The sequence below is a fragment of the Protopterus annectens genome, chromosome 2.part0 (assembly GCF_019279795.1).
Source record: "Protopterus annectens isolate FY-2018-M chromosome 2.part0, PAN1.0, whole genome shotgun sequence".
Taxonomy (NCBI): Eukaryota; Metazoa; Chordata; order Ceratodontiformes; family Protopteridae; genus Protopterus; species Protopterus annectens.
In genome coordinates, this window is record NC_056728.1 from 677402366 (window position 1) to 677421593 (window position 19228).

A 19228-nucleotide genomic window follows, 5' to 3' on the forward strand; every position below is an offset into this window, starting at 1 on the left:
CCCAGAGCTTTTGGACATGCTCCACTTAAAGAAATCCCAATCCCTCTGAGCTACATGCTCTAGGGATCTAAACCTTGTCACCACAATAAACAGAATATGTTGGAGGGGTAGATTCCTGCCCCAGAGACTTCCCATACCCTGGAACCTATTGATATCAAACAAAGCTCCTCATTAGCACTGCTCAAGAAAAATCTTGATGATTGGATGGGAGATAGGAAATTCACCCCGGGGATCACTTCTGTGGCTCTGCTCGACAGTGGCACAGGAAAATTATTTTCTTGGGTGGCGAAAGCCAGGGTACCTTTTGGCTAGGCTTATATAGGCCCTAAGGCCAAAAGCCTAGTACCTACCTATGAATCTATGAACCTATAAAGAGTTTCTAGAAATAATTCCTTTGATAGTCCTTTCTGCTCAGTCTACAAAGACTAAAAGCTTGATTATATAATTTTAAAAATTGTGTCCTTCGACTAAGTCAGCTGTGCAGTTTAAACTTTTAAGTCTGAGCCATAAATACACACAAGCTTTTTAACATTGTTCCCAGCTAATAATTTGTACAGCTTGCTTAACCAATGAAGTCAAACTTCTTGTAGGAAGGGCAGGTATAATGAATCTGCAATTGTGATTGGATCATTACACAGTAAGATAGAGCTGCCACTGGCTTGAGAAAGTCTGAAAAAACTTTCCCCTGATCATGAATATATAATATGCCTTTTCAGGAAAGATTCTGATTGGTACAGCTGTATGCTCTAGACTTATGATTGATCCAAAACACTCCATTCATAAAATGTCACATTCCTAGTAAAAAGAATGAGCTGAGTTTAAAAAGCATGTGAAGGCTTTTTCTTTAGGCATTTCATTCTTATTGCTCTCAAAGTTGGGTTATCTGATTCTAAAATATGTATTTTTTTACTTTAGTTGTTTAAGTGGAAATATATAAAACCAAATGAATAAACTTTTATTTGTATTTACATTCTGCTGAGTTGATTTTCAGTTATTTTTGATTCTTTGTTATCTGGCTTCACCTTCTGATTATACAATTGTATGGCCAAAAAGGTTGCATTGGGCTTGTGTGTCCTATGTATTCTGCATCAGATTTCAACATATACAGTGACACAGAATGCAGTACAATCAATCAATCAATCAATCAATCAATCAATCAATCAATCAATCAATCAATCAATCAGTCAAACAACAAATCACTAAATAACTAACTGCAGTTATATACAAGTAAAATACAAAAAAAGAACACTGGAACAGATTAAGGTCCATAGTAAAATGTATAGTGCATGGCATACAGAGTAATAACACAGATGTTACAATGTAATAAATAATGTTTTGCCATGTCCCAACCACTTCTAATAAGAGAACAAAGCAGGTGTTCCAGTATAATACTGAGTATTACATCAACAGCATCCCAAGGATTGAATGAAGTCCTCTCCTTGTATAGCTTCAGATTTTTGCAAGGTATCTTGGCTAGGTTGGAAGTGTACAGTACAGAGTCTACACAAATCCAAGAGGAAAGCTATAGAACACTATATCCAGAAGGTCATCACAGGGAATGGCACATCACCCCAGAAAGGTGTAGTTACCCAGGAGAGCACAGCAGTCTACTATATAGTTTATGTGCAACCCACCTCTGGGGTGAGTCTTAGATTTAAATAGAACTATAAAATATATTGCCAATGATGTAACTACAGGGAAGGATGTATCTTCCTAGAAAGTTACTACAGCCTGCTGCAAATTTCAGCTCTGACCTATTACTGGGACCCCTACCAGATCTATGAAGAATTGTAAAATACACTACGCTGGGACATTACTGTTAGGAAATATATTTTTCTAGAAGGTCCCCAAAGCATGCTACATTTGTTTCATCTATGATCCATCCCTGCAACCCCTGCTATATGTGTGTGGAAAGCTCTATGACACATGATCCATCCCTGAGACCCAAACTATATGTGTCCAGAGCTCTATGACACAGTACCCCATAAGTCACAAATGAGAAAACGAGACAGTTCTCAGGAAGGACATAGCTTCCATAGCGTTATTACCGCCTTGCCTGCTGTATATCTGTGAGCAATCAAGAAATTCTCATATGACATAGCTACCACTTGACGAATGGTAACTGACTGAATGCAATCTCACTGATCTCATCACCCGCTGAATTTAAAAGTCAGGGAATGGTTTTACATGAATCGGTGTTAATATAAAATTGCAGCTTACCTGCCATTGTTTTAGTGCTGCAGAATATTATTCCTTTCATCAAGCTTGTGAGATTGTACAGGTAATGTATACATGTATTCATGTATGAATGGGCAAGCCCCTCATTGATATTACCAAGAGGGTGCCTCCACAAAAAAATATAGTCTTTTATACTGATCTTACACTCAGCCTTGACAATTGTATATTTTGATATGATTAACTTATTTGGTATGCCAGCTATAAGATCTGCTCATCTGGTCACCCTCTTTACGTGCACGTCATATTTTCCTTCTCCCATATGTAAAGTAGATGATCCACTATATACAATTCATCCATCTGTTCACAGGACACCTCCATTACCACATGCATTTTCTTCCAGTTCAAGCAATATACTTCAGTGAACACCACTGGCTATGTCCCCTGACATAGCTCATGCCATATAGGTCCAGATTGGCATATAGAAAAACATTTGGAGCCTCCTTGTCAATCTCTAATGAAGATCATAAAACCTAATATGCTGGTATACCTCCAGCATAACCCAGCATATAAGTAATGGCTGAATACATTCATTCTTCAAGGTCTCCTGGCTTGTAGTGAGGTTCTCAGAATTTTCAAAGAGCTAATGTACGATAGCTGATCTATCTTGCCTCTAGCGTTCGTAACTTGCATAGGTGATTAGGTTTTTATACATATTTCCTAATGTTCAATAATATATGATGACTAAGTATTTCCTCAAATATTTTGATTGAACACATCAATAATTATAGATGAATTACAAACTGTGACCTAGAGAGAGCTTAAGGACATTAAAATCATAGGTGTACTTTTCAAATATCAAGCATTAGTCTTATTATAATATATATCCCACAGAGAGATTGTGAGGGTGTAGTCCATTGAGATAGCAAGGACTCACCAACAAGGACTCATCGGGACTAATCCTGAAGCATATTTAGTTATTGGCAGGTGCTGAAAGCTAATTATACTGGCATAACATTATCATCAGACAACCTATGTAGAAGATTCTATAGGAATGAGAAGTGTACTAATTGGTTCTCTGACAGAGTAGCTGATGCTTGGAACAGACTACCAAATTAAAGCAAGTACTAGTACTAGTTTAGATATTTTTAAGAACAGCCTGGATATTTATTATGGGAACAAGTGTTTTGGTATATTGGCAAGCTAGAAGGGCATTAATGCCCGTGCTTGAAACATTTGTATGTATGTATGCGTGTATGTATGTATGTATGTATGTATTATTATTACTTTCATTATGTAATTATGTAAATATTGTTCTGCTTTCATTATGTAATTATGAAAAATCTCTCTGGATTGTATTTCTCTACTATATTTTCTAGTGTATTATGTTGTCTGTCTTATGTCTACTCTATGGAGCTTTTCTCCCCGAACCTCTGCTGAAAATGGACATATATCCAGTCGGACCTTCCCAGTTAACAAATGTAAAATAAAATAAAATAAATAAATAAAAAATTATATAAATTCTTTTATAATCTACTTCACTTTATGAGGCAACTGACTACTTTCTCATGTTGTTTTTCTTAATTACAGTATGTCTTATTTTTAATCTTTCAAGCTTTAAAAGAATAATTTTACATGTACATCTCCTAATGACCACCATCTCATCTCATCTATCTAAATGTATCTTAGCATTTGAGTCATTCTATTCCATTAACTGCATCCTTATATTATATCATCCTCAGCCCTCTCCTGCATCTGTTTCATCCTAACTTGAATATTCCATTACTTTTTCTCTAGCACCTTAATGTTCAATTCTTCCTTCCTTCTAACTATCCCTAGATGCATCCTTCCCCAGGATTCATGAAGCTTGCGCCAGGTGCAGGCATAGTGTCGGCAATCTAACACCAAATATGGCCACCGAACGATTCAGGTATGAGCTGTTACCACATGTACTACCTGTGTATGCCGCGCCCGCAGAGCACCCGGTGCATGTATGCTAATCACCCCATGCACAGCAGCGTAGCATGCAAATGAAGGTATATAGCGATTCAGGAAGTGGTGCAGGCATAGTGTAAGCATGCAGAAATGTAAACCGAAAAAACTGTTTACATTTTTCAAACATAAAATTGGAGCCATGACAATGGACCAAACTCACGTATTATACTGTTAATATATGCCAGTGACTAAATATACAGTCATTGGCATAAAACAACATGCACAAAATATGAGAAAGAACATTTAATATTATGCCCACACTAATGCAAAGTTAAAGCGCAGGGCATCGGTGCGTAAAAGGGATGGCAAGGAATATACAAAAATATCGAATAAAACTGCAATGAAGCACATATCACGATTTCCCCATAATAGTCAATGGCAGGCATGCTACACCATATTCACGGCACAAGGATTGCTAAGGAGCAGTGACAGTGTTATGTGCAGTAGCTAGGAATTAGTAGGCAATGCCATGCAAATGAGAGGAGTAATACTGAATCGCAGATTTCCCGCTGGTGTAAGGATGCACAAAACAGTGTAACATTATAACAATGAGGTGAGCCCTTGAGATAAAAATGACATCAAAAGAGGGGCATGTTGCCATTGCTGAAAGCACATTGGAGCATTGTTAACCTGGTTTGCCTGTTGCTAAGCAAAGTTACAGGATAGGGGTGTGTTGAAATAGCCATAGCTTGGCTTATCTGAGAGCACACAAGGTAACCGAATGTGCATGTGAACGTGGATGAAAATGCGCTGTAAACCCAGTAAACGGCTGTGTGCGGCTCACACCAGAGTGGAAACAGGAAGGATATGGAAAAATATAAGAAAATACTGCAGCATGGAAATAGGAGTACAAATGAATAATTAATACCTAGGAACCCACAGTGGGCCATTGACAACAGCTAACAAGGCTGCTAGCAGCTACCTGCAGAACAGGAATGGGGAGGTGCCATACTGCAAAGAAAACAGATCTGTCACAGCAGAACAAAGCAAAATTGCAGTAGAACAACTACAAAACACATTTCACAACACATTCCTGGGTAGGGAAAGTATAAAACAAGAAAGCTGTCAGTTGGATGCATTCCTGTCAATGGGAGGGGATTCGGGTTGAAAAGAGAAATAAAGGGCAACAAATTAATCATGGCCGGCAAGCATAATTTAACACCAAAGGCCCCACAATTGCAGTACTCTATGTAACCCCATAATTAAGATACCCTGTAGCTGGATTTGCACATACACACCCAATGACATCAGCAGCATCCAAAGCACAATAGTATAAAGTGTGAAAGCACCTCACACACACTTTTGTATTCCCAAACACTCTGCACCATTGGTGTAAACAGATGGGGAACTTTTAAAATGTACATGGTAGGGGCTGCCATAGCTTTGATTCATCAGCATGTGTTGGAGACTGAAGGTGGTGTGGAGGATGATGCTGACAACCACCTCAAGCACTGGAGGAGGAGAAGAGTGTTCAGACCAAGGGTAACCTACCAGGGGCTACATGAGCTGGAGATAGTAGAGTGTTACAGGGTGGACAGGGACACCATACAGCAACTTGTTGAGGTGTGCCGGCCATGCCTCAGAGCGAGAAATAACAGAGGGGAACCCATCCCAGTGGACACGAAGTATATGTAAGCTTGAGAATACTAGCCACAGGTACCTTCCAAAGGCCAACTGGGGATATCCTGGGGGTCTCACAGGCATCAGCATCCAGGGTACTCCACCATTTACTGGATGCTATGTTACCACATGCCAATGAGCACATATACTTCCCCCGAACGCAGGAGGAGTTGGCCAGCAATATGCGTCTCTTCCACTGTGTGGAAGAATACCCGGAGGTACTGGGTGCAATAGACTGCACGCACATACACATTAAGTCACCACCCGGTGAGCAGGGCAGGCACTACATAAACCACAAGGGATACCCCCCCCCATCAACTGCCAACATCTGGCATGTCTCACAGCTGTATCAGGTATTTGCCAGGGGGGGCATCCCATATGGCCACCTGGTGGGGGATGCTGGCTATGCACTGGAACCATGGATGATGACTCCCATCAGAAATGCACACACACCCATGCAAGAATGCCATAATGAGGCACACACACAAACTAGAATCATCATAGAGCATGTGTTTGGGATGCTGAAATCATGGTTTCATTGTTTGGACATAATTGGTGGAGCCTTGGAGTACTCTCCAGGCACGTGTGCCCACATCTTCATAGTATGTGCCATGCTACACAATATGATCCTGCGGAAACAGCTGCAGCAGGGACAGAATGGTGAAGGCCCTCACAGCCCACCACCATTGCCAAGGGCTCCACAGGCACAGAGGTACTCAGACCACAAACACCCTGAGCCAGCCCCAGTAGGTAGATGGAGGCGTGCTGAGTATGCCCATGCCTTGGCAAAGAGGGAACGTATAGCACACACACTGACAGTGTAGGCACCGACGGACTGACACCCTTCTCCACTTGCACACACAGTAAACATGGATGGCACACACACAAGACCACCTGTAAATTGTCATGTATAGGTTGTCTACTGTGTGCATCCTACAGAGGCTGCCCTCAACTATTGCACACACAACCACTATTGGCACAAGGTAAGTCAACACTTGAACAGTAAATTAAGCTGTCAGCATGTGCTGATACTGAATATATAGATTCATAGGTATATAGGTAGTTATTTGGCTAAATGCCCGAGGCCATTCATACACCTAGCCGAAATGTGTCAGCTGTCGCCACCCCATTGATTAACTAACTGTCCCTCTGTGGAGCAGAGCCAATTGCAGGATCCCTGGGGTGTACCAACTGTTCCCCATCCAGACTACAAGGTGTCCCTGGAGTGTTAGTGAGGAGCTCCATATAATGTAATCAGGGATGAATTTCGAAAGCATTGGGAGTACCTGTGGAAGGAATCTGTCACACCAGCATCTTCCAGTTATGGTTGTGGCAAGGTTTAGCTCATTACAGTGTGTGGCTCACTGTGACATGGATTCCCATAGCTGGAGCATATTCATTAAGCCTGACTTGGACATGGCTTTGTTGGGCAGCAAAGATCATCTCTGAGTAAACGAGTCGCCACAGAGTAATGCAAGAGTTCATGCAGTCTAGCAGCATAGGACACATGTCTGAGGCCAGTAATGCTCTTGGCGAAGTATGTTCATGGACCCTCCAGCTGTTGGATGTGTCTTCTGAGGTACATCCCAAATGGGTTATCATTCTCGATGATGGGACTGATGAGTGATGAGTAAAGTGGCACAATAACCTCAGTATGTCTAGATGCGAACCCTTAAGTAATCAGATGGCCTACATAGACGGATGGCCTAAGTACTTTGGAGATATGATTATCTAAGGAGAGATCACTATCTAATGTAGTCCCCACATACCCATTACCTCATCTGTATTAAAGTGGCTGCCACTCATGTGTTAATATGTGGGTGTTTAGTTTTCCCAACGTGGAATGACCATGCAGTTTGTGGCCTTTAGCTGGAGGTCATGACTGTGACATCCTATGTTGGTCTATGTGAGGCCCCTTGAAGGATGTCTGTGACAGCTGGACTGTCAATTATGGCCCCCAGTTTGCAGTAATCGCCAAACACTGTCTGCTGTAGTCCACCTGTGTTTGCCTGTTCCTCTGAGAAGTATATGGCAAACAGTAGTGGTCCCAGGACTGAGTCCTGTGGGACACCAATTGTGACTGGTTAAGAGTTGGACCTGGAGGCTGCTATGTGGGTTATGTGTGCAAGCCTGTTGGCAACCCAACCTGTGATGTATGGGTGTATGTACTGGCTGGTGAGTTTATAAACAATACCTCCATGCGGAATGGTGGCATAATCCTTAGCGAGGTCCAGGTAGTATGTGTGAACTACCACACCCCACAGCTAAAGTCTCGGTGACTGCAAGATGTCAAACAGGTTCAGTAGGCATGATCTGCATTCATCAAGCAGACCTGTGTTGGGTCCAGTGTCTGGAGGTTCCCAATGCCTCTTTTAATGAGTTCCATGTTGATCCACTCCATAGCCTTGCAGACCAGGCTAGTCAGGCTTATAGGGCAATAGTTCTTGGGGTCCGTTGTGGCGCACCTTTGTGGACTGGGATTACTGTTGCTGTGCACCACTCTGTGGGTATGTAGCCTGTAGAGAGTCTGTGTTTGAACAGTTTGTTTAGGTGAGGGGTTAGTTCATTCGGAGCTCATGTAAGACACAGCCTGGGACACTGTCCGGTCCCATTGAGGCTGTATTTGTGGCTTTGGATAGGGCTGTTTTATCCTGTGTGTCGGTGAATGCCAGGCTCGTACATTCTTCTGGTATGGTTAAGGGCCATTTAGGGGTTGAGAGGGGTGTGAAGTTTGCACTGAACATGTCTGCCAAAATGCTGGCAATATCAGTCAGTTCAGTGTATTTTGTGCCAGTCTGCACCAACTCTGAGCAGATCTGAGAGTTCCCACCTATGTTCTTGACATAGCTAAAGAATGCTTTGTGGTTGTCTGTAGGGTCCCATCCTTGGGAAATTGTCTTTTGAAGCTAGCCTTGGATGATTTCAGGAGGGATTGTAGTTTCTTGCTGATACTGATCAGCGATGTCTGTCCTTCTAGGGATTTCGCTCTTATCTGTACTAGTTACCTCCTACTATTGTAGAGCCTTGCATGGCAGGACTCCACCAGACCGGTTTCCTGTTCTTGGAGGAGTGAGTCTAGGTTAGACTTGGGATAGCATGATCCATGCATTCCTGCAGATGACCATAGAGTGCCTTTGTATAGGTTTCAGCATCTTGTACAGCATTGTTCATTGGCGTGGGGGCTGTGAACCATTCCACCTCAGGAATAAGCAACGTGAAGTCTGCTTTGGAAAAGATTTCCACGGTGGTTTCCTTGTTTGGGGTTGTGGGCGGAATGTGAATAGCCAGAGTGATTAGTCTATGGTCTGATCAAACCAGCGAGGGGTTGACATTGGGTGTGGAACACCGGTCGCCCATGTTGGTGATGACCAGGTCCAATATGTTGTTCCCTTTGGTGGGGGTGTAGACCAGTTGTTCCAGGGTGTTAGAGTTGAGAAATTCTAGGAAGCGCTGGGCAAGAGAGTTAGTACTCGAGTAGTTCTCCCAGTTAATGTTTGGGTAGTTGACATCACCCAGTATTAGGGTGTTTGGTAGGACCCACATATTTACAAGTGTCCCCAGAAATGCAGAATGTGGGTCCTGGGCCATGGTGGGTGATATTTAGCAAGCTACAATTTGCATTGCAGTATTGCCCATTGTCACTTGCACTTGGATGATCTCTGATGCATCGTGCTGCGCCACTAACCTGGAGGTGTGAGTATCCTTGATGAATATGGATACACACCCGCCTTTTGTGTTCTGGTCCGGGTTCTGTGGCCGAAAGGTGTGGTATGAGTTATAGCCTGGTGGTGCTGGGGTGTTCTTTAGAGCCTTAAACCGGGTGTCTGTTACTGCACAGATATCGATGTTCTCCATACTGAGGACTGCCTCGAGTGTGTGCAATGTGAGGTTTAGACTTCTGGCATTGAGCAGCAATACCCTCAGTTTCTGGTTACATGTGCTATGTACGGTGGTGGGTTTGTCTTTTGAGCCTTGCCTAAAAGTCCACCTTGCCTAATATCCACCTCTCTACTATTGTTTGCAATAAATGACAGCTGTGCATGTGTACATGCTCTGCAAATGTGTACTGACCCTTGTTACAGGACTGTGCCAAATGGCTATGTGCACACCTACATAGAGCGGATATTGACAGCAGAGACACACTGGTTGAACATGTAGATTTGTGTAACCTAACCCCTCATTGCCAGACTAACAGCTGCTTGGAAATATGTTGAGAGTACTGGCAATGAAACAGGGTGACATCTGCAGTAGGCGTGTAAGATGTAGGAAACTGCTGCCCATGTGTAATAGCAGCTTCATAGGTGATGGTGTACACTATCTGATTATATCCGGATCATGTCGATAGTGGCAGCAGAGTCTATTGATATTTGACTCTGTGTGGGGAGTGGGTGTCTGTGCCCAACAGAGCTCATGGTTCTGCTGGGTATGTGAGTTTATACCCAGACAAGGATACAGCGCTATTCACACTTGCACCATCTGTAATCAACTATCAGGATGTGATGTGGCCTTCAGAAGGGGAATGCTACTAAAGGTAGCTACCATGTTCCTGTAATAGCTAGTGTTGCCACATCCATAACTCAAACATTTACATGTGAGCATTACTGTCTAAAACATCTTCATAAGCAGTAAGTATACTAAATACAGTACGTGGTACTTGTAGTACTGAATACACATACAGGCATGCCCACTACTCAGCTACTGGTGTTTACTAATGTCAGATTTGTGTATGTGGCCATCCTGGGGGAATGCATTCTCTATGCCATGTACACTGCCAAACCTGCCTAACATCACACCCCGCACATTGTCTGGGATGCAGCTACAGGGGTGATCTTGGAGGCAGTCCATACTACACCCATGACTGGACTAGACAGTCAAGAGGTGTAGGTTAACACATGCATCTCATCACCACAACCAACACATACCCTTACCAGAACACACTAAGGACACACACACATTCCACCAGATATCACACACATCCACAGAGGCCTCTAAGTATCTGGCCAAGCAAGAGGCCTCCCAAGTTGGAATAGACCGACAACAGAATTCAAAGACTGTACGACGTAGTTCACATAATTGTGTCACACCTCAGAACATGTGGCCGGAAACATGGCCATCAGTACTCATTTGTGAATGCAAACCCTAGCACTATGTTACACACCAAGCTGTATGAGGGCAAACATACTGTAAACTGCCTGTCTACCATGATTAGCCACATACCCATACACTCCAACCAGCTTTAGAACTATACACATGTCACTGGCATATGCTATTTTGTTGTGCAGGACCTGTGATGCAGTAGCCTGGACTGTATGGGAACACATGTAGGAACTGTCAGGTCATGTAGCCCATGTGGGTATGTCCCAAGGCCTGGGTAGCATTCTGCCAGTGACCAGAATGATGCAGCAGTACAGGGACAAGGATTGTAGTCCACAATCATGACATTTACTGGTGTAATTCAAAGAGTATCCAGCATCTATCTGCCTGGGATAACATGGTTTATAGGTCATGATGCTTTGCCAGACAGGGTATGCACCTGTCACCCCTGAAAATCTGGATACTGGCAACGGCCCATGCATCCCCTATAGTGCCCTCATCATGCCAGGTTCAAGTGAAAGACCACTGGTGCAACAGGGACAGCCAAGAAATAAACTGTGGGTCTTGCTACTCAGTGATACAAATCAGGTACTCAATATGGACTCACAACAATCTGAAACATGGAGAACATATCTATGCAGTGATTGAGATATGGTTCAATGCTTTGGAGAGAACCTCTGAATGACCATGTTATAACACATACCTCACCTCTTGGCCAACATCCTTTATAGGAACACATGGGTCACAGGTGTGTCCAATCTCCTGAGGGATATGTACACCCCCATGCAAGTTGCACTTGCACAAAGTAAGATGCATTATGCTGAGAAACTACCTTTGTGCCAAAGTGTAATCCAAATTGCACCTTATGACAGATCATCCACCATGCCTCAGAAATCCCAACTGTCATTGTGCTGTAATGGGGAATACCAGTTGTGAGACAGGACACCATAATCATGGCCACTCAGCTATCCCATTATGAACTGGGAAGACTCATCATGTACCAACACATGTGCTCAATGCATGTTAGATGTCATCAACACCAATGACTTGGATCATCATAGTCACACCAACAGGGGTAACAGTATGCCACACATGGTCAGTCTTCAAAGCCAATGTTATGCTCCTTAAGAGTGAAGTGGTGACTGTCATGGCACCCATGCAGATGTACAATGCATGTGCAAATGTTGAGTCCTACACAAATGCACTTTAGGCATTCACATATGTGCAGTGATCATGCCAGTGAAACAAAAACAGGATTCAAACAAACACAACCATGAAGGCAAACCGGTGGTACCCTGCCTAAACTGTACCACAGAAGGTAGTAACTGATGCAAGGGTCAACACACATTGAGTGGAAGTTGATCCATGGTCAGCCTCAGTAAGATGTAGATACACCATATAATGCCACGCGGTGCTACTGTGAAACTACTCATCCACATATTATGAGGCCAAACACAGAGGATTCTATAGCTGTGTCATGAAACATAATGGCAACAACAAGACCTGCTGTGCTTCACAGCACTATGGCATGAGAGGTACTGCACCTACGGAAATAGCACCTGTTCAGCCAGATAGGGTCTTGGATAACATAAACACACCCCCCAACAGGTACACATGCATATATCTATGTACACTACAGAGCCCCTGTAATAAAAACTATGCAGGTACAAGCTGCACTCTCTAATGCCATACATACAGGCTGCATGGGACCTGTTCACATTCAAGGTTATATCCTACACAAATGTCAAAACAATCTGCTCCCCACATAAACATCTCATACAATTATAGCTTCATGTCAGGCTGTGTACACACTCAATGGTGCACAGCAACAGTCATCTGTTAATGCTGTCAATATCCGAGGGACCCTGGTATGTATACAGCTGACCTGGTTACAAACAGTGGTATCATTGCATTGCATAATGTATCTGTGTCAGTACATGGGTACTCTGCACAGGTGTTGTAGGGCTAGGTACAGTCCACCAGTCAAAGGTTACTTGGTGTTGTTCCATTACATGTCATACCACATGTATGGATGTGTGTTGGTGGTCTGAGGACATGGTGGTGTCTGAGGATTACATCCTAGAATGCAGCTTTTGACACTGTGATCTGCACCTGGCTCATCTGTGATGATATATGTTGGAGTACTGCTCTGTACATGTGAGTAGCCATTATGAATGTGGGGACACCACCACCTGGAGTGGTCCATACCAGTGTTATAGCCCACATGTCTGGTTCTGAGTTATATGGTGGTAGTGCTATTGTGCACAACAGAGCCGTCAGCCAGGTGTTCCTCACTGCACAGATGTCAGTATTCCCCATTGTAGGTTCAACAGTGAGCAGCTGTGATTGTGATTGCAACACATCTAGCACTGGTTAGCATAAGCATACAATGCAATTTTCTTCTAGGTGTCAAGGTGTTATCCTGTGTTTAGGTCATTTGCCTTGGAATGGCACTATATGGGCAAATGCGAAAAAGGTATTATCAACACTCCCTTGAATCATGGATGCATGTGATCTGTGACAAAGGCTTGTCTTCTGTCAGTCATGTCATACCAGACTGACAGACACTGGTGAACCTCGTAATTACAGCAGGACATTGGCTCATTGTGTTGGTCATGCAGTTGCCATTCCTAGCATGAAATCACTGCAAGTGGTAGTATTGTGCTTGTCATAGACTGATTCATCTAAGGTGTCGGAAAGCAGCAGGAGTTGTGTAGATGACGAGTGTCAGATACATGTAGTGCAGTGCTCCTGCTAACAATGACAACTACTAACACCGGAGACCATTACAACATGTTCTGTATGTCTAACTCTATGAACATGGCCACTGTGGCCTTTTGTCTTTAGAATCAGAGTGCATCCTAAACAGTCCTGTGCTACTAAGTGTATGAGCATGCCCAGTATAACCGTCTGTATTTGGACTCATAGTGCATTCCAAACAGCCCTGTGCTACTGTGTGTGAGCATGCCCACTGACACCTTGTGTATGTTATGTGCTACTATGTGTATGAGCATGGTGAATGTAACCCTGCATAGTGATAGTAGTCGTCCATTCCACAGAAGGGCATACTCCTGTTTGGGATGGACTCCTACGTTAAACACACAGGTTCACAGCTATGTACATCATAACTGTCAGCATCCCTGTTGATGTCCGCCATCCTAGAAGGTCATGATGACTGCCTTGGAATGTGTAATCTCTGTGGTGCAACTCGTAACTGTGTAGTACTGTAATAGTGATCTGTAGATAGGCAGGTGTTCTGATCCCATCACTGGTGTGTGTGTCTGTCTGCCGGTGGACAGAACAATACTTTTTAGAGTACTCACACTCCATACGATTCCTATACTCAACTTTGGCAAAGTTGATGATGTCACCCACCTAGGAATACTCCTCTGGGACTGATGTGACCCAGTAATCTCGAGAGCGTGTTCTGTAACTGCGTAATGCTGTAGTATGATAAAGTAGGTAGGTTGGTGTTCTAATTCCAGACATGCCATGTGTGTGTGTGTGTGTGTGTGTGTGTGTGTGTGTGTGTGTGTGTGTGTGTGTGTGTGTGTGTGTGTGTGTGTGTGTGTGTGTGTGTGTGTGTGTGTGTGTGTGTGGGTGTGTGTGGGTGTGTGTGGGTGTGTGTGTCCATCTGCCGGTGGACAGAACAATGCTTTTTAGAGTACTCACACTCTGTATGATTCCTATACTCATCTTTGGCAAGGCTGATGATGTCACCCACCTAGGAATACTCTCCTGGGATTGATGTGACCCAGTAATCTTGATAGCACGTTCTGTAACTGTGTAAGGCTGTAGTGTGATAAAGTAGTTAGATTGGTGTTCTAATCCCAGACATGCTGAGTGTGTGTGTGTGTCCGTCTGCCAGTGGACAGATCAATGCTTTTTAGAGTACTCACACTCCGTACCATTCCTATACTCAACTTTGTCAAGGCTGATGATGTCACCCACCTAGGAATACTCTCCTGGGATTGATGTGACCCAGTAATTTTTATAGCGTGTTCTGTAACTGCGTAATGCTGTAGTGTGATAAAGTAGTTAGGTTGGTGTTCTAATCCCAGACATGCCAAGTGTGAGTGTGTGTGTGTGTGTGTGTGTGTGTGTGTGTGTGTGTGTGTGTGTGTGTGTGTGTGTGTCCATCTGCCAGTGGCCAGAACAATGCTTTTTAGAGGACTCACACTCCGTACAATTCCTATACTCAACTTTGTCAAGGCTGATGATTTTACACACCTAGGAATACTCCCCTGAGATTGCTGTGACCCAGCAATTTCAAAAGCGCGTTCTGTAACTGCGTAATGCTGTAGTGTGATAAAGTGGTCAGGTAGGTGTTCTACTCCAAGGCATAGCAGGTGTGTGTGTTTGTCAGTCATATCCTACGTGCTGCTGGCTGTGAGTGGCTAGCCACTGGATGTGTTGATAAATGTCACAATCAGCCAAGAGACTGGGTAGGCAAGACATACCCATACATTTGGCAATAGGCCTGGTGAGTACTGTCAGCAACCCTAATATTACCCTGAATACAGTCTGAACCCATGTGTCACATAGAAACACACTTGCCTTGGGATTAACACCAGTACATAATACAGGAGTTGCTGGTGGTTTCCTTTCATTCCTGTCTAATGCTTTTGTGTCACGAGGTTTGTTCTTGAGATATATATTCTATATCTATGTATGTGCATATATATATATATATATATATATATATATATATATATATATATATATATATAGACATTAACACAAATACATCTACGTGATGGAATACATGTCCTATACTGTTGAATGCCTGTGCTGGATGATATGTACGTGATAACATCCGATGTATGTATATCTGCCATGGCTTAGTGGTAAAGCACATCATCTGTTGTGTGCAGGGTCTTGGTTTTGAGCCTTGCAGAGGCCGGTTGTTTTGTTGCTGGGCAGAACAAGGGCTGCTGAATAGGGTGTGAGTAAGGCGCTTTTAAGCAGTTGTGTGTGGGTTTGCATGACGGTAAGCAGTGGTTAGTTTTGGGGAAGCTCAGTATGGGTCATGTAACTATGCATTAACAGGTAATCCTATGCAAATGAAGTAAAGGATAGTGAATCCCGGTTATCCCCAGGGTGTGAGGCAGGTCCCAAGAGTATATGTGTATAGATAGCCGTGTGCAGGACTCAGATATGGGTGACATCATGGGGGGTGTGTCAGGCATACTGTACGTGGATTGGAGCCCTATGGCTCCGGATTGCTCCTAGCTTAGCTTAACAAACAAACCTACAGAATGAGAAGGGCTGCAGCAGGCAACATAGATCAACATGTGCAAGAGGCTGAGGGTGGTGCAGATGTGAATGCTCCTGAACAACCCTCAGTGAGGAGACAGAGAAGAGTGTACAGACTCAGGGCAACCTACCAGGGGCTACATGAGCTGGAGATAGTGGAGCGCTATAGGGTGGACAGAGACCTCCTACAGCAGATTGTTGAGCTGTGCCAGCCACACCTGACACATCAAACAGGCTGAGGGGAACCCATCCCAGTGGATACCAAGATATGTGTAGGCCTAGGTATACTAGCCACAGGTACCTCCCAAAGCACAACTGGGGATATCATGGGGATCTCACAGGCATTAGCATCCAGACTATTCCACCAGTTCCTGGATGCCATGTCAGCACATGCCAATGAGCACGTATATTTCCTCAACACACATGAGGTGTTGACCAGCAATATGCGTCTTTTCCACCAAATAGCAGACTACCCTGGGGTAGTGGGTGTTATAGCCTGCATGCACTTATGCATCAAAGCACCACCCAGTGAGCAGGGTAGGGCCTACATCAACCACAGGGGCATCCCCTCCATCAACTCCCAGGTCATATGTGATGCCCAGGGCATTATAATGAATGTGTGTGCTGGCTGCCCTGGAAGCTATGAAGATTCAGAAATATGGCATCTGACGCAGCTGTACCACAGCTTTGCCAATATGGACATCCCCTATGGTCACCTAGTGGGAGATGCTGGGTACCCACTGGAGCCGTGGCTGATGACACCCGTCAGAAATGCACACACACACCTGAACAACAACTCCATAATGAGGCATGCACACAGGCCAGACATATAATAGAGCATGTGTTTGGGATGCTTAGGTCATGGTTCCAGTATCTGGACACATCCGGTGGAGCCTTGCAGTATTCTCCAGCTACATGCACCCAAATTGTTATGGTATGTGCTATGCTACACAATATGATCCTGTGGAAACAGCTGCAACAGGAACAGCATGGGGCAGGGCCACACAGCTCCCCACCAACGCCAAGGCCTGTACAGGTACAGAGTGACTCAGAGGAGGAACAACCTGAGCCTGATCCAGTAGGAGGAAAGATGGCGTGCCCAGTATGATCTGGCCTTGGCAAAGAGGTAACTCATAGTATATGCACTGACACAGTAGGGAACCAGGGAATGTCACACTCTGACTCACACAGACAGTAAAAGGGATGCCAAACATGACAATACCTGTGATCAGCCATGTATAGGGAGTGTACTATGTGCATCTGACATAGGCAGCCCTCCAGCACCATCCTCAAGTCTGGCACACCCTCAAGGTAAGTCAATCAACCTGCCAATTGCCAAATGTAGTAGAATGTGTTGGTACCTGTAGCTATGGTAAGGATGTGAGCATGCATGGGAATTGGGTGGCCGAATGTTAAGGTAGCAGACAGTAGACACCCATGGTGGCACCATGACATCTGTAACAAATACTGGAGTCACCATAGTAGCCAGTAATACATAGGGTCACAAAACCCACTGCAGATAATGGGCTGAGCGTCATATGGGTCCATAAGACCCACACAAGTCTCAACCAGCTGGACAGGTGTAGACTGACACAAACAAATGTTGTACTATGGCGCTGAATGTACCCTATGAGTAACCCCTCCCACAGACCCACACAGACAGACTACAGCAGGCCAGGCAGTTGGATGTAGGTTGTGAAGGCTAGGAAGTCAGAAACTAATATGTTCTAATTAAAGCTAAGATCTGTAGTACAATGGTATGCCTCTAGCCAGCACAGTGGGTAAGACTACACACTGAAATGGAGTGCCTAACATACCAGTACAGTACTAGCAAATATGTACAAGTGTCAGGTGTGCCCCACATCCAACGTACACTTATAGCAACAGTCAGGTGTGCCCCCCCCACTCCTGTGTAGGAATGTAGATACAGTCAGATGTCCCCCCTCTCTATGCAGAAATGTAGCAACAGTCAATGCCACATGACCAATGGATACCCTGCAGACACAGCATGCTACCTGTCGGTGTACAACACAAAGGTCAGCACCACAGTACAGACTATCTGGACATGTAACACATGCGATACAGATGGCCATACTGGGCATGCTCACACACTTGAAGGTATGAAGGCAATGTCAGTCAACAACATACTGAATGGTCATACAGGGCATGCACACACACTTATATGAAGGGCATGTCTGCAAACACCAGTGGTCCGGACATATCTGGCGGTCGCAGTTCTTAGTGCAGACACATGTCAGTATGCACCATGCCTGCCTTGCACACACAGTGGATAGGTATACAGGCATATATGTAAGGACAACACACTATAATACATCTAAGATAGATGGACATAGATGTGCGGAAGAGGGTGACCATGACAGGGAGCCATCAGTGCCTGTCCCATCCAGCACACAGCCAAAGGGCCCCAAACACATGAGGTCTAGATGTCATTCACCGCAGACACTAGCCACCTGTATCGGTCAGCATGTCAGACTATTTGGTGCATGTGCCAGCTGTGCAATATGACTGTACAGGGAAGTAGTCATCTAGTAGCTGTATACACGTACCTGTGACACATGGCCCCGTGTGCACCTGCATGTGGCATGTCAACCCCTACATGACTGGGTTATGGCCCATGCACACACTGCCCTCCCCATAGCGGTATTATGACAAGCCTGCTGAGGTCATCCATTGTGAAATACACCTTTGGGATACCTGTAGCTCAGTAATCTCCATGGCGTGCCTTATAAACTGCATACTGCTGTAGTGTTATACTAGTTAGGTAGTAGTTCTAACCCCAGACTTGCCAATTGTGTGTGTGAATGTGTGCGTGTCTGTCTGTCTCAGACTGCGTAGAGAGAAATGGTTTATAGGCTATTGAGCAGTCCCGGACATGAGGCTCAATAAGGGGTTCCAAAGCCAGATACGCAAGCTCAAGGCCAGAGTGTCACATGGACAGCCCCCAGCACTGCCTCCTTTGCAGCTGTTTTGGTGCAGCGGCGGCTGCCCATGAATGTGGACCTCCGTCCCACTGTTCCCATGGGCTTGTGAATGCCGAACACCCCTCCCCGTCCGAGGTGTATCCCCC